The 9,726-nt window shown below is 37.4% G+C and overlaps 1 protein-coding gene across 1 annotated transcript in view; it reads left to right on the top strand.

The window, feature by feature from the left end:
• Positions 1–9,726, top strand: part of LOC145685971 (uncharacterized) — a 1,426,958-nt gene that overhangs the window by 204,327 nt on the left and 1,212,905 nt on the right.

Raw genomic sequence — 9,726 nt, 5'->3', positions numbered from 1 at the left:
GTTTCTGGGTGGTAAAAGGTATACCCAACATGTCCATAGTGACGAATCGTCAGAGAAAATCGTCCATATCACGTTCTAACATTTTCAAATTGTCTACGGATAGGAGATACTGAAATGGCAGTGTACCCAGGTGTAACACACCGATTGTGATAAGATTGCAGACATAAAGAACATTGAAAAAGAAGCGACAGGTGTTTTTTTATATCGGCCAACTAGCACATTGAAAGGGTCAAATAGGGGCATAAAAATGGGGTCAAAATGATATTATGTGGAATATAGCGAGAACGAGAAGAGATGTCGGAAAAGGTTAAATGTACGAAAAACTACCCATAGTCGACGCAATTCAATGAGGTAGAACGCACCAATGAGTAGAGAGCAGAACATCCGGAAATGGACGAATCACGTGTATAACAGTCACAATGTGTTACTGAAGTGAGCGAAAAGGGTGATAAGGAGCAGGAAGAAAGAAGAAACGAAAACAGAAAGTACGTGTTTTTGCTTTGGGTGCATACATCACCCTTATGCGGAAAAAACGATTTATCTCAATGCACGAAGATGGGATACCACGCAGGGAGGATGTAAACGCCGTTCGTATAGGCAGCCAGCGAGACGGTACCGTGCAGTGGGTTGCATATATCAGGTAATGGGAACAAAAATTCATAGCAGCAGGTGGTCCACATACGTAAGGTAAACAGCAACATTAATATCAGTACCAAGTACCACACATTAGTATTAACATTGTATCAACGAAAATACGCGTACAACATAACAGTAATAGTAACAATTTTGTTTTTTGGTACTTCACACATTTTCGTTTCCAACATCCATCATCGTTGTTCTCATTACGCGATATATGCAACCCACCGCGCAGTGCTGTCTCGGTGGCTGTCTATATGAACGGCGATTGCATCCTTCCTGCGTGTTATCTCATTTTCGGGCATTGAGATAAATCTGCGTCTCTTTCGCATACGGCAACATATGCACCCAAAGCAAACACACGCATCTTCTGTTTTCGTTTCTTCTTTCTTCCTGCTCCTTATCACCCTTTTCGCTCTTTTCCGTAACATATTGTGACAATATTGTACACGTGATTGGCCCTTTTTCGGATGTTCTACTCTCTTCTCATGGGTGCGTTCTACCTCATTGAATTGCGTCGACTATGGGATAGGATTTCGTACATTTAAACTTTTCCGATATCTCTTCTCGTTCTCGCTATATTCCACATAACATCATTTTGACCCCATTTTTATGCCCCTATTTGACCCTTTCAATGTGCTTGCTGGCCGATATAAAAATATACGTGTCGCTTCTTTTTCGATGTTCTTTATGTCTGTGCAATCTTATCACAATCGGCGTGTTACACCTGGGTACCCTGCCTTGTGAGTGCGTTTTTGTTCGGGAGTCAGAAGACGTGGGACTCATCGAGCAAAAACTTGATAAACCAGCCTCATTCTTCAGAATATGATCTGCTCGCTCCTGTGATATGCCCAGCCTGTCTGCTATCTGTCGAGCTCCTGTGATATGCCCAGCCTGTCTGCTATCTGTCGAGTTGACAATCGGCAATCTTCCATGATCATACCAAGTACGAGGCCAATGTTTTCCGTGGTGGTAGCACTTGATGGTCTCCTAGATCTTGGCTCATCTTCAATAGTCTGCCTACCACGCTTGAATTCCTCCACCCATCTCTTGATGGTGGCATATGAAGGGGCAGATTCACCTACGGTATTGACCATATCCTGGTGGGTCTCAGACGCCGACATTCCTTTTAATTGCAGATACTTGATGACTGAGCTATACTCGATTTTTTCCATTTTCCCAACTTCAGTCATCTCACTCACCTCAAGAGCCTGTAAAAGACAAAAGAAATTTCTTAGAACCAAGAGCCTAATACACATTAATATCAAAGGTTGTACTATTCTAATACATATAAATTATTCTATTCTAGATTCTTATTTTCTATGTTAGGTTCAAAACCTTTCAGTCACCCCTCGTAACATTTTACTCTTTCCTGTAGTGTCAAGAAACCAGATCTTAAATATAATTAACTTTTAATGTAAATTTACGTACGCGCCTCAAATTAGAACTTCCTAAGTAAAAAAAAAAAAAAAAAAAAAAAAAAAAAAAAAAAAGACGTCCATTTTACGCGCTATTGGTGCCGTGGTAAAGATTTTAAGTGCTGTAATCTATGTTGTTACGTTAACATAAATTCTGCAGTCTTTCTTTCATGATTTTGGGTCACGTGATACATTTACAATAGCGAATTAGTACGTATTTAATTTTTAGTGTTGCTTTTAACTCTTCAAAAATGTTTCAAAGGACAATACTGGGGGACCAAAAAGAGACTATAAGTCATATGTAACTAAAACATCAAAAACACGTCACGTGAAGAAGAAAATTCAAACCAAATATGAAAACATACATTAAAAAAAGACAAAAAATCTGTACAATATGTGTCTACGCGGAAAGTGGGGGAATGTTATATGTATAAAACAGAAAAAAGCCATAAATAGTGGTACCAGTAGCATGCCATTTTTTCCCTCGAATTTCTTTTCATGTATCCATACGGTACATGCATGGTATCTGGTCTACGTTTTAAAAACACGAGAAAGGTATATAAAGTTGTCGCATATGGAAATAACGCAGTAAGAGGCTTGTGAAAGCTGGCTTTTGCACAGCAGGCTATCAACATGCCTCTAAAGAGAGAAGGGTTACACAAAGTCTAATCAGTACAGGTGAATCAAAATGGATAAAAAACAAGAGAATCTCTTTCGCTCACTCTTTCCACACACCCCCACCTTACCATCTTTCTGTTCATATGTGCTTGTTATATCTCGCTCTTTCTTTTTTTTAAAATTTATTTCGGAGAGGAGTCACCATGAGCACTATGAAAAAAAAATGTGTATGAAACGTGCTAGTAAAACATGAAAAGAGATCAAAGTGGGCAGAGCCAGTGTGTGTGTGTGTGTGTGTGTGTGTGTGTGTGTGTGTGTGTGTGTTGTGCGAAAGCATCCTACGCGAGGTATTATCTTGAATAGCCATAATGTCAAAAAGCATGAATAGTACAGCAGAAAGGAAAGATGTTAAAACGTGAAACGCACAGTAGAAAACAGTGTTTGCATTTTTTTTAAAAAATATATACCTTTTTTTACTGCAGGCTAAATAAAGAGCTACCTGTAGCTTTTTAATTAGTGTTAATACTGGATTAATAACAATATAATGAGGGACTGGAAGAGAAAATTGGAAACTTCTATAGTCTTTTAAAACTCGAATGTGTTTCTTAAGTATGATATGACAGTAGGGTTGCGTACAAGGGAAGGATGAGGCTGTTTTGTCTCGAAAAGGCATCGTCAAAGTGATGTCTCTTCTCAGAAAGTGCATCAGTTTCTATTGGAAGAGTTTTGTCTCGTCTCGTGTCTCATTATGAAAGTTCTGTCTCATCTCGTGGTCAACCCTAGATAACACATTGAATTTAGTAGAGCAGGATAATATAAGAACCATTTTTCGGGCCATTTTACTTCTTCATCACCTGAGTCATATACGAGGCATGTTTTTTTAAAGTACTGTTTTGAAATTCGGCCACTGCAGCGCTCCGTTCGGCATTTCGCGCATGCGCGCTGTATATCTACATCTGACGGCAACCACAGACGCCGTTACGGAAACATTCGACTCTACTTACGCTTGTTTGTGAGTGGGTAAAATACTTCCGCCGATTGAGAATCCCGTCGACTGTGAAACACGTGCTATGATTCGTTTTCTTACGGTGTTAGTACTAAAGGTATGAGTGCGGCTGAAATTCATTGTCAGATTAGAGAAGTGTATGAAGAAAACATTATGAGCGATGAAATGGTATGAAAATGGGTTAGAGCTTTTAAAGATGGCCGTACGAATGTTTATGATGAGGAACGAAGTGCGGGTGACCTTCTATCATCACTGAAGACTGACGTGGTGCAGAAAATTGACGAAAACGTGAAAGAGAACAAACACTTTACGATTTCGTCGTTATCTGATAAGTTTTCTCAAGATTCAAGAAGTGTTATATATGAAATTGTCCTGCATTTGAAGCACCTGGGTGGTCAGCGCTACGTCGGCAATGATGTCAAAACAGCCGTCTTTCACTGATTGTCAAATCAGGCAAGCTTATTGAACGATACGAGAAGTGCCTCAATATTGGTGGAAACTATGTAGAGAAGTAGATGAAGGTATAGAAAAATGAAATTTTTAGTTTTACGTCCCACGATTATGCCGGTTAGGCTAAAGGAGACGGTAATGATGAGAGATCAGTGAAATGGTGGAATGAAGAAAGAGAGAGGAAACAGGAGAACCCCGAGAAAACCCACGAGCACGGTGTTTGTCCATCATAAAGTCCACACGGCGCGAAGGTATAGAGTCTAGGTTTTGATGTAAGAATAAAATTGTTACAAAAAGTAAACTTTTTAAAATTATTATTTTAAAACGGTACTTACTTTAAAAAAAGAAACACGCCTCATATTTTCTGAATCTTTCTTCTATTCTGGATGTTCTATCCCTGGTTTCATGCGTCTAGGGCAGTTAGGACCTGAGCTACGAAAAGTTGAACATAACTTTATGAAAGCTTCATTTTTCTTTCAAAAAAAAAAAAAAAAATTAAAAAATCTGATACCAAGAGCCGTACCGTGCGGAATGGCTATGTAATCAAAGGTTAAGAAACTGTTTTCACAGTTAAAAAGAAAAGTCAAGTCTTGGTTCAGATGCACTCTTATAATGGCTAACTAAATTATTCCTGGTACGCAAGGAGCTAAGAAGAGGAACAAAACATTTTTAAAAAATATATATATATTCACGGGCCCGATCTGGTCCGTGGGCTACCATTGGCCATCACTGGTTTAGAGCATAAATAGAAATGTTCATGATCCTGTTCGAAGTGTCATGTATGATATCTAACCGAAGCTGTAGTATTAAAAGCAGAGAGGCATGAGAAATATTAACGAAGATATTTGAGTAAATTGGAATATAGCTGTGGGGAAAAGAGCTAAAGAAGGACTAACAATAATACAAAACGAAATTTCTAATGTTACCAGATAATTTAAAGTTATTCAGATTGAATCTATAGACTATTGTATTTTGTTTTCTTAATATATTAAAATCATTTATGAGGGGGGGGGAGTCAATAGTAAGGAAGATCTATCTCAAGTGCATCAGTAAGACTAACCTGATTTTAAGTATGTGATTTCGGAGCGTGCAACAAGTGCATTATATTATACTTGTATCATAAGTATAATATAATAGTATAAAGCGTGTATTATACCTTTGAAGTAAGTTTTTTGCTAACATACATTTTGCATCTTGTTGCAAAGTAATAATAGAAGTTGTCAAGGGACTAAAAGAAAAGAAAGAATGGATTAAATTCGTCTCACTTACTTGATCAAGTATCTAGTTTCCATCTTAAGTAGTTTATTGACTGCACTTAAAAGAATAGACAAGTTTTATGCCCTTTTATAGACTAACGCCTCTTTTAACCCCCTCTCCTTCTATTCTCGTTTCCCCCTTTCTTTCTTATATTGATGCCTCATTCAGAGCAGCACTTTAAAACACGTGATTAGAATGTTAAACTAGAAAGAGGGGACTATATCTTCCTAATATTATATATTTAGAAAAAGAAAGAACCAGATGTACATATATATGCAACTCTAAATGCAAGATGCATGGACATATTTCATACAAGCTGCTAAACATTCGGGATGCCAATGGTATATGGAACTTCTTTTTTTTTATCTTTTCTCTTCTCGCCTTGATTTATGTCTAAGATCCTTCTAAATGCAAAGTAAGGAAGGGACTAGATAGGGAAAATATGGTGGAGAGACTAACCAAAAGGGAGAGTGAGAGATAAAATAGCTATTCACACTCAGACTGTAAAGGAAGTTAATGCGGTCACTGACGCCCATCTTGGAAAACGAAAGAAATTTTTTCAACTATTTTCTAGCTCACTGTGCTATATATTTCTTAAATTGCTTACCTTAATGAAGATCATATAGAGGTGAACAGACTTAATAGGTGGTACTTTATAACATCTTAATATGCACTCAACATAGTGAGTGAATTATAGTTATAAAATACCAGATCTTTGGGTATGTAATCAATTATATAACCCCCATATTAGGCAATTAAATGACAATTTATAAGAAAGAATTATGACTTTATATATATTCTGTGCCGAGCCTTTGATGATGTCTTTTTAAATCCTCCCTCGTACGTTTTCATTATTATTCACGATAAAGGAATGTAATAACTGGATAACGTGCTGTTTCTTTCTCCTTAAAGATATGAACTCATTCTTAAGATATATATTATAGCTTTTATAAAGTCGAGCGCTGCAAAGGGCAAATTCGTAATTTTTTTTTTTTTCAAGAAGGTCCAGAACTGATGTAATTACATATTATTGGAAATTACTGGGAGAAGAGGAAAAGTGGCAATTTTACAAACGATAGCTATTAATCTTTTAAAACTCTTTTATTTGACGTTACAGGGCTATCAGAACGAAAGATTGAATGATAAAAAGAAGTTTGCTGCACACTTTCTTTAGCAAATATGAAATCATAGGAATGGACACGCATCGTTATGCTTTTGCTTTCAGAGGAGTTTGCTTTTGAGCGCTACAAGAAGCCACGATACCTTCTCTGTAGTAGAAGAATTCTCGCACTACGTTACTATTTTCTTGTATTGAAACCATTGACTACCCAGTTCTTGCATACAAGTACGGTACCTCTGGTGCGTGGGGGCCCCTGGTTCGATCCCCGTCCAAGTAAGTTTGTGGTGGACAACATCATTTCCGTGGGTTTGCTTGGGGTATTCCTGTTTCATCCCACATTCTCATTCCATTAATTCTTCCATCATAATTCACTCGCCTTAATCATCGTCTCCCTTAGCCTAAAAGGTGTAATCGAGGGACATTCAACTGAAAACACCTATATATACAGGTATTCATTTACTCTAGCCCTGAAATTTCCTGTTTTTCCTGAGTACCTTACTCCCATACTGTGATTTGTTTTTTTATTTATCGTGAACTCGAATGGCCTAGTATCAAACAACCAGGTACCCTTAAATCAAAGGAAAGGGCTCTATAGGCTCTTAAACTTTATGATTGAGGACCCCCTTTTATATTTTGTGCATTTTTAAGAGAAGGTAAGAAATTATTTTCATGTAATTTTTGTTTTGTCTAAATATTATTCGAATGTGAATGCGATAAAGCTCAAAATTATACATAAATGTTCACAACTTTAAAAAAAAAAAAAAAAAGATATTTTATGTAATAATATTTACATAAAAATAAAGCTTATTCGATCTACTAACAGTCCTGAATTCAATTCCCGGTGGAAACACTCGGTCCGAAAAGTGTAAAAGCCTTTTCAGGTCAGCCATTCTGTGTGAGGTTCACAAAAGGCAAATCGCGGATTGATACCTAACATTAAGGTGCCATGCCGTTCTCCCAACAGATGTCAGCTTGTTGTTGAGCCAGTTGATCATGTTCATGAGCTCGTTGCTTCAAGTTTGTCAGTACGGTGTAAACCACATGTGAACCGTCAAAGGACAAAGGAGTACGTTTTTTTGACGGCAGTGTTTTTAATCTATTAGCACGAGACTAAACAAAAGCATGTTTGCTTCTTGTCCTTCTGCCAGACAAAAAAATCTGAAGAACTAGCTACTTGACCAATCATCATCAAATTTGGTGAAACTGTAGAGGGTCAAAAATTAGGAACAGAATTACTCAAACCGGAAGTAGCTTAAATCAACCATTTCCTGTTTTAACATTGGTTGCATTAGAATAAACAGCGTAATGGATAGCGAGAAGTGATTTTCTGTAATCAATTAAGCGTCCTAAAAATATATTCGATCTCTGATACCTCTACTGAAACCAGAAGTGCCAGAAAGGAGCCATCTGTAGTTTTAAATTTGATCGTTATAAAGTAAAAACGGTAACAGATAGCGAGAAGAGATTTTGTGTAATCGATTAAGCGTTCCACGAATACGTTTCATCTCTACTGTATTAAAACCAGGGATAAAAGTGAGGGGAAACGCGGGGGACGCCGTCCCCTCAATTCCAGAAAATATATGTAGCGTTCCCCCACTTTCTAAAAATACAATGGGAAAAGATAGGCAAGGAAAACGACGTGACTTCATGCGTCCCCGTACTTTTTCATATCCACTTGTGTCCCTGATTAAAACCGGAAGTTACAGAAATCAACTACTTACGGTTTTTATCACTGATCGCTATGAAATAGAAACAGTAATACAGAGAAGCGGTTTCTAACAATCAATTAAGCGTCTCGACAATACATTTCATTCACATCCTTAAGTCTGTACTACTAAAATTGGAAATGGTAGAAATCCAGAAATCCACTACGACTTTTCCGGACCCGGTTTCGGTATTGATCTACATAGAACAAAAACGCTAGAAGATAGCAAGAAGGTTTTAACGGCTTTATGAAGTAGATTTTAACGTTCTGAGAAAAAAAAGTGTTAAACCGAATGAAATAAATCCCAATTGACGATAGTGTATGGCGAGTCGTGTATGAATGTTGCAGCTAGTCATACTGAGATTCATGACGAAAGTCGCAAAGATTGAGTAAACTATAGTGCTGCCAAAATGTTTTTGAGTCGTGGCAAAATGCGAACTAAAGCTCACACCCACGCATTGAGCCAATAAGAGTTTAGCTGTTGGTAAGCGAGAGAACCTTAGCGAAAGAGAGTGGAATTCCTTCAGCCGATAGCAGCGCTTGGAACTGAGGACTAGGTATCAAGTCAATGTGGTATACCTATAGTGACCGGCACCTGTTTCCTAAGTTGAAAGAACATTTGGCTGGAATGCTCTTCAGCAACGGTGGCGAAGTGGAAGATGAACTTCAACGTGTCCTCGAACACATACGGCGAGCTGGTGTGGTGTGACATGGTCATACAAACATGCATCGACCAAAGTGGCGATTATGTAGAAAATATATAAATATATAAGCTTTAAAGTGGTCTAAAAGTTACTCAAAATAAACTATTGTATTTCTAATAATAAAAAAATAATAATAAAAGAAGAAAAAGAAATTTTACTTTTGGAATTACCCTTTTAAATGCAAAATGTCGGCAGGATTTTCATTACAAAGTATTGAGAAATTCCCATGTCGATGTGTCAGATTCCTAAACTTACCAATTTACCCTTCGCTAAATATTGAAAATGATTTAAAGAAAAAAAAAAAACTAAATTCTTCTGTAGTAGTGATTAATGGTTTTGATATGTAAAGCTTTCTTAGACATCACAGGAGAGGGTAAAGCAAATATCGAAATGCTAAACACAAAGGGTTGTAAAGGAAAAACACAAAGATATTGCCTGAAGAGTAATTGTTTCTACCCCTTTTCACCCTTAGCTCATCCTATTCGTATTTAGCGCATACTTGCACTGTACGTACATGGAGGGTGATGGAAAACAGTACATGACGAAAACATGATGGTAAAATTCAGGGCATATACACCCATTGTTCATAATTTTCATAGTATGTGTGGGGTTGTGACTCAAAAAATGATTTGGAGTGAGAAAAAAACGGACAGGGGATGACGCTAAAGGGAGGAAACTGATTAAAAGACGTTAAAAGGAAAAACCGATACATCCGTTTCCGTGTCGGTAGTCCTTCTGTTAGCCTCACGTGAGGATGGTTTATGTAACCCAGGGGGTGAAACTGGAGAGAAAAATCTTATATATATATTTCT

This window comes from Thermobia domestica, chromosome 5 (assembly GCF_964235325.1).
Source record: "Thermobia domestica chromosome 5, izTheDome1.hap1.1, whole genome shotgun sequence".
Lineage (NCBI taxonomy): Eukaryota > Metazoa > Arthropoda > Insecta > Zygentoma > Lepismatidae > Thermobia > Thermobia domestica.
Note: the sequence above shows the minus strand (reverse complement) of the source record. Positions and strands in the feature narration are given on the sequence as shown.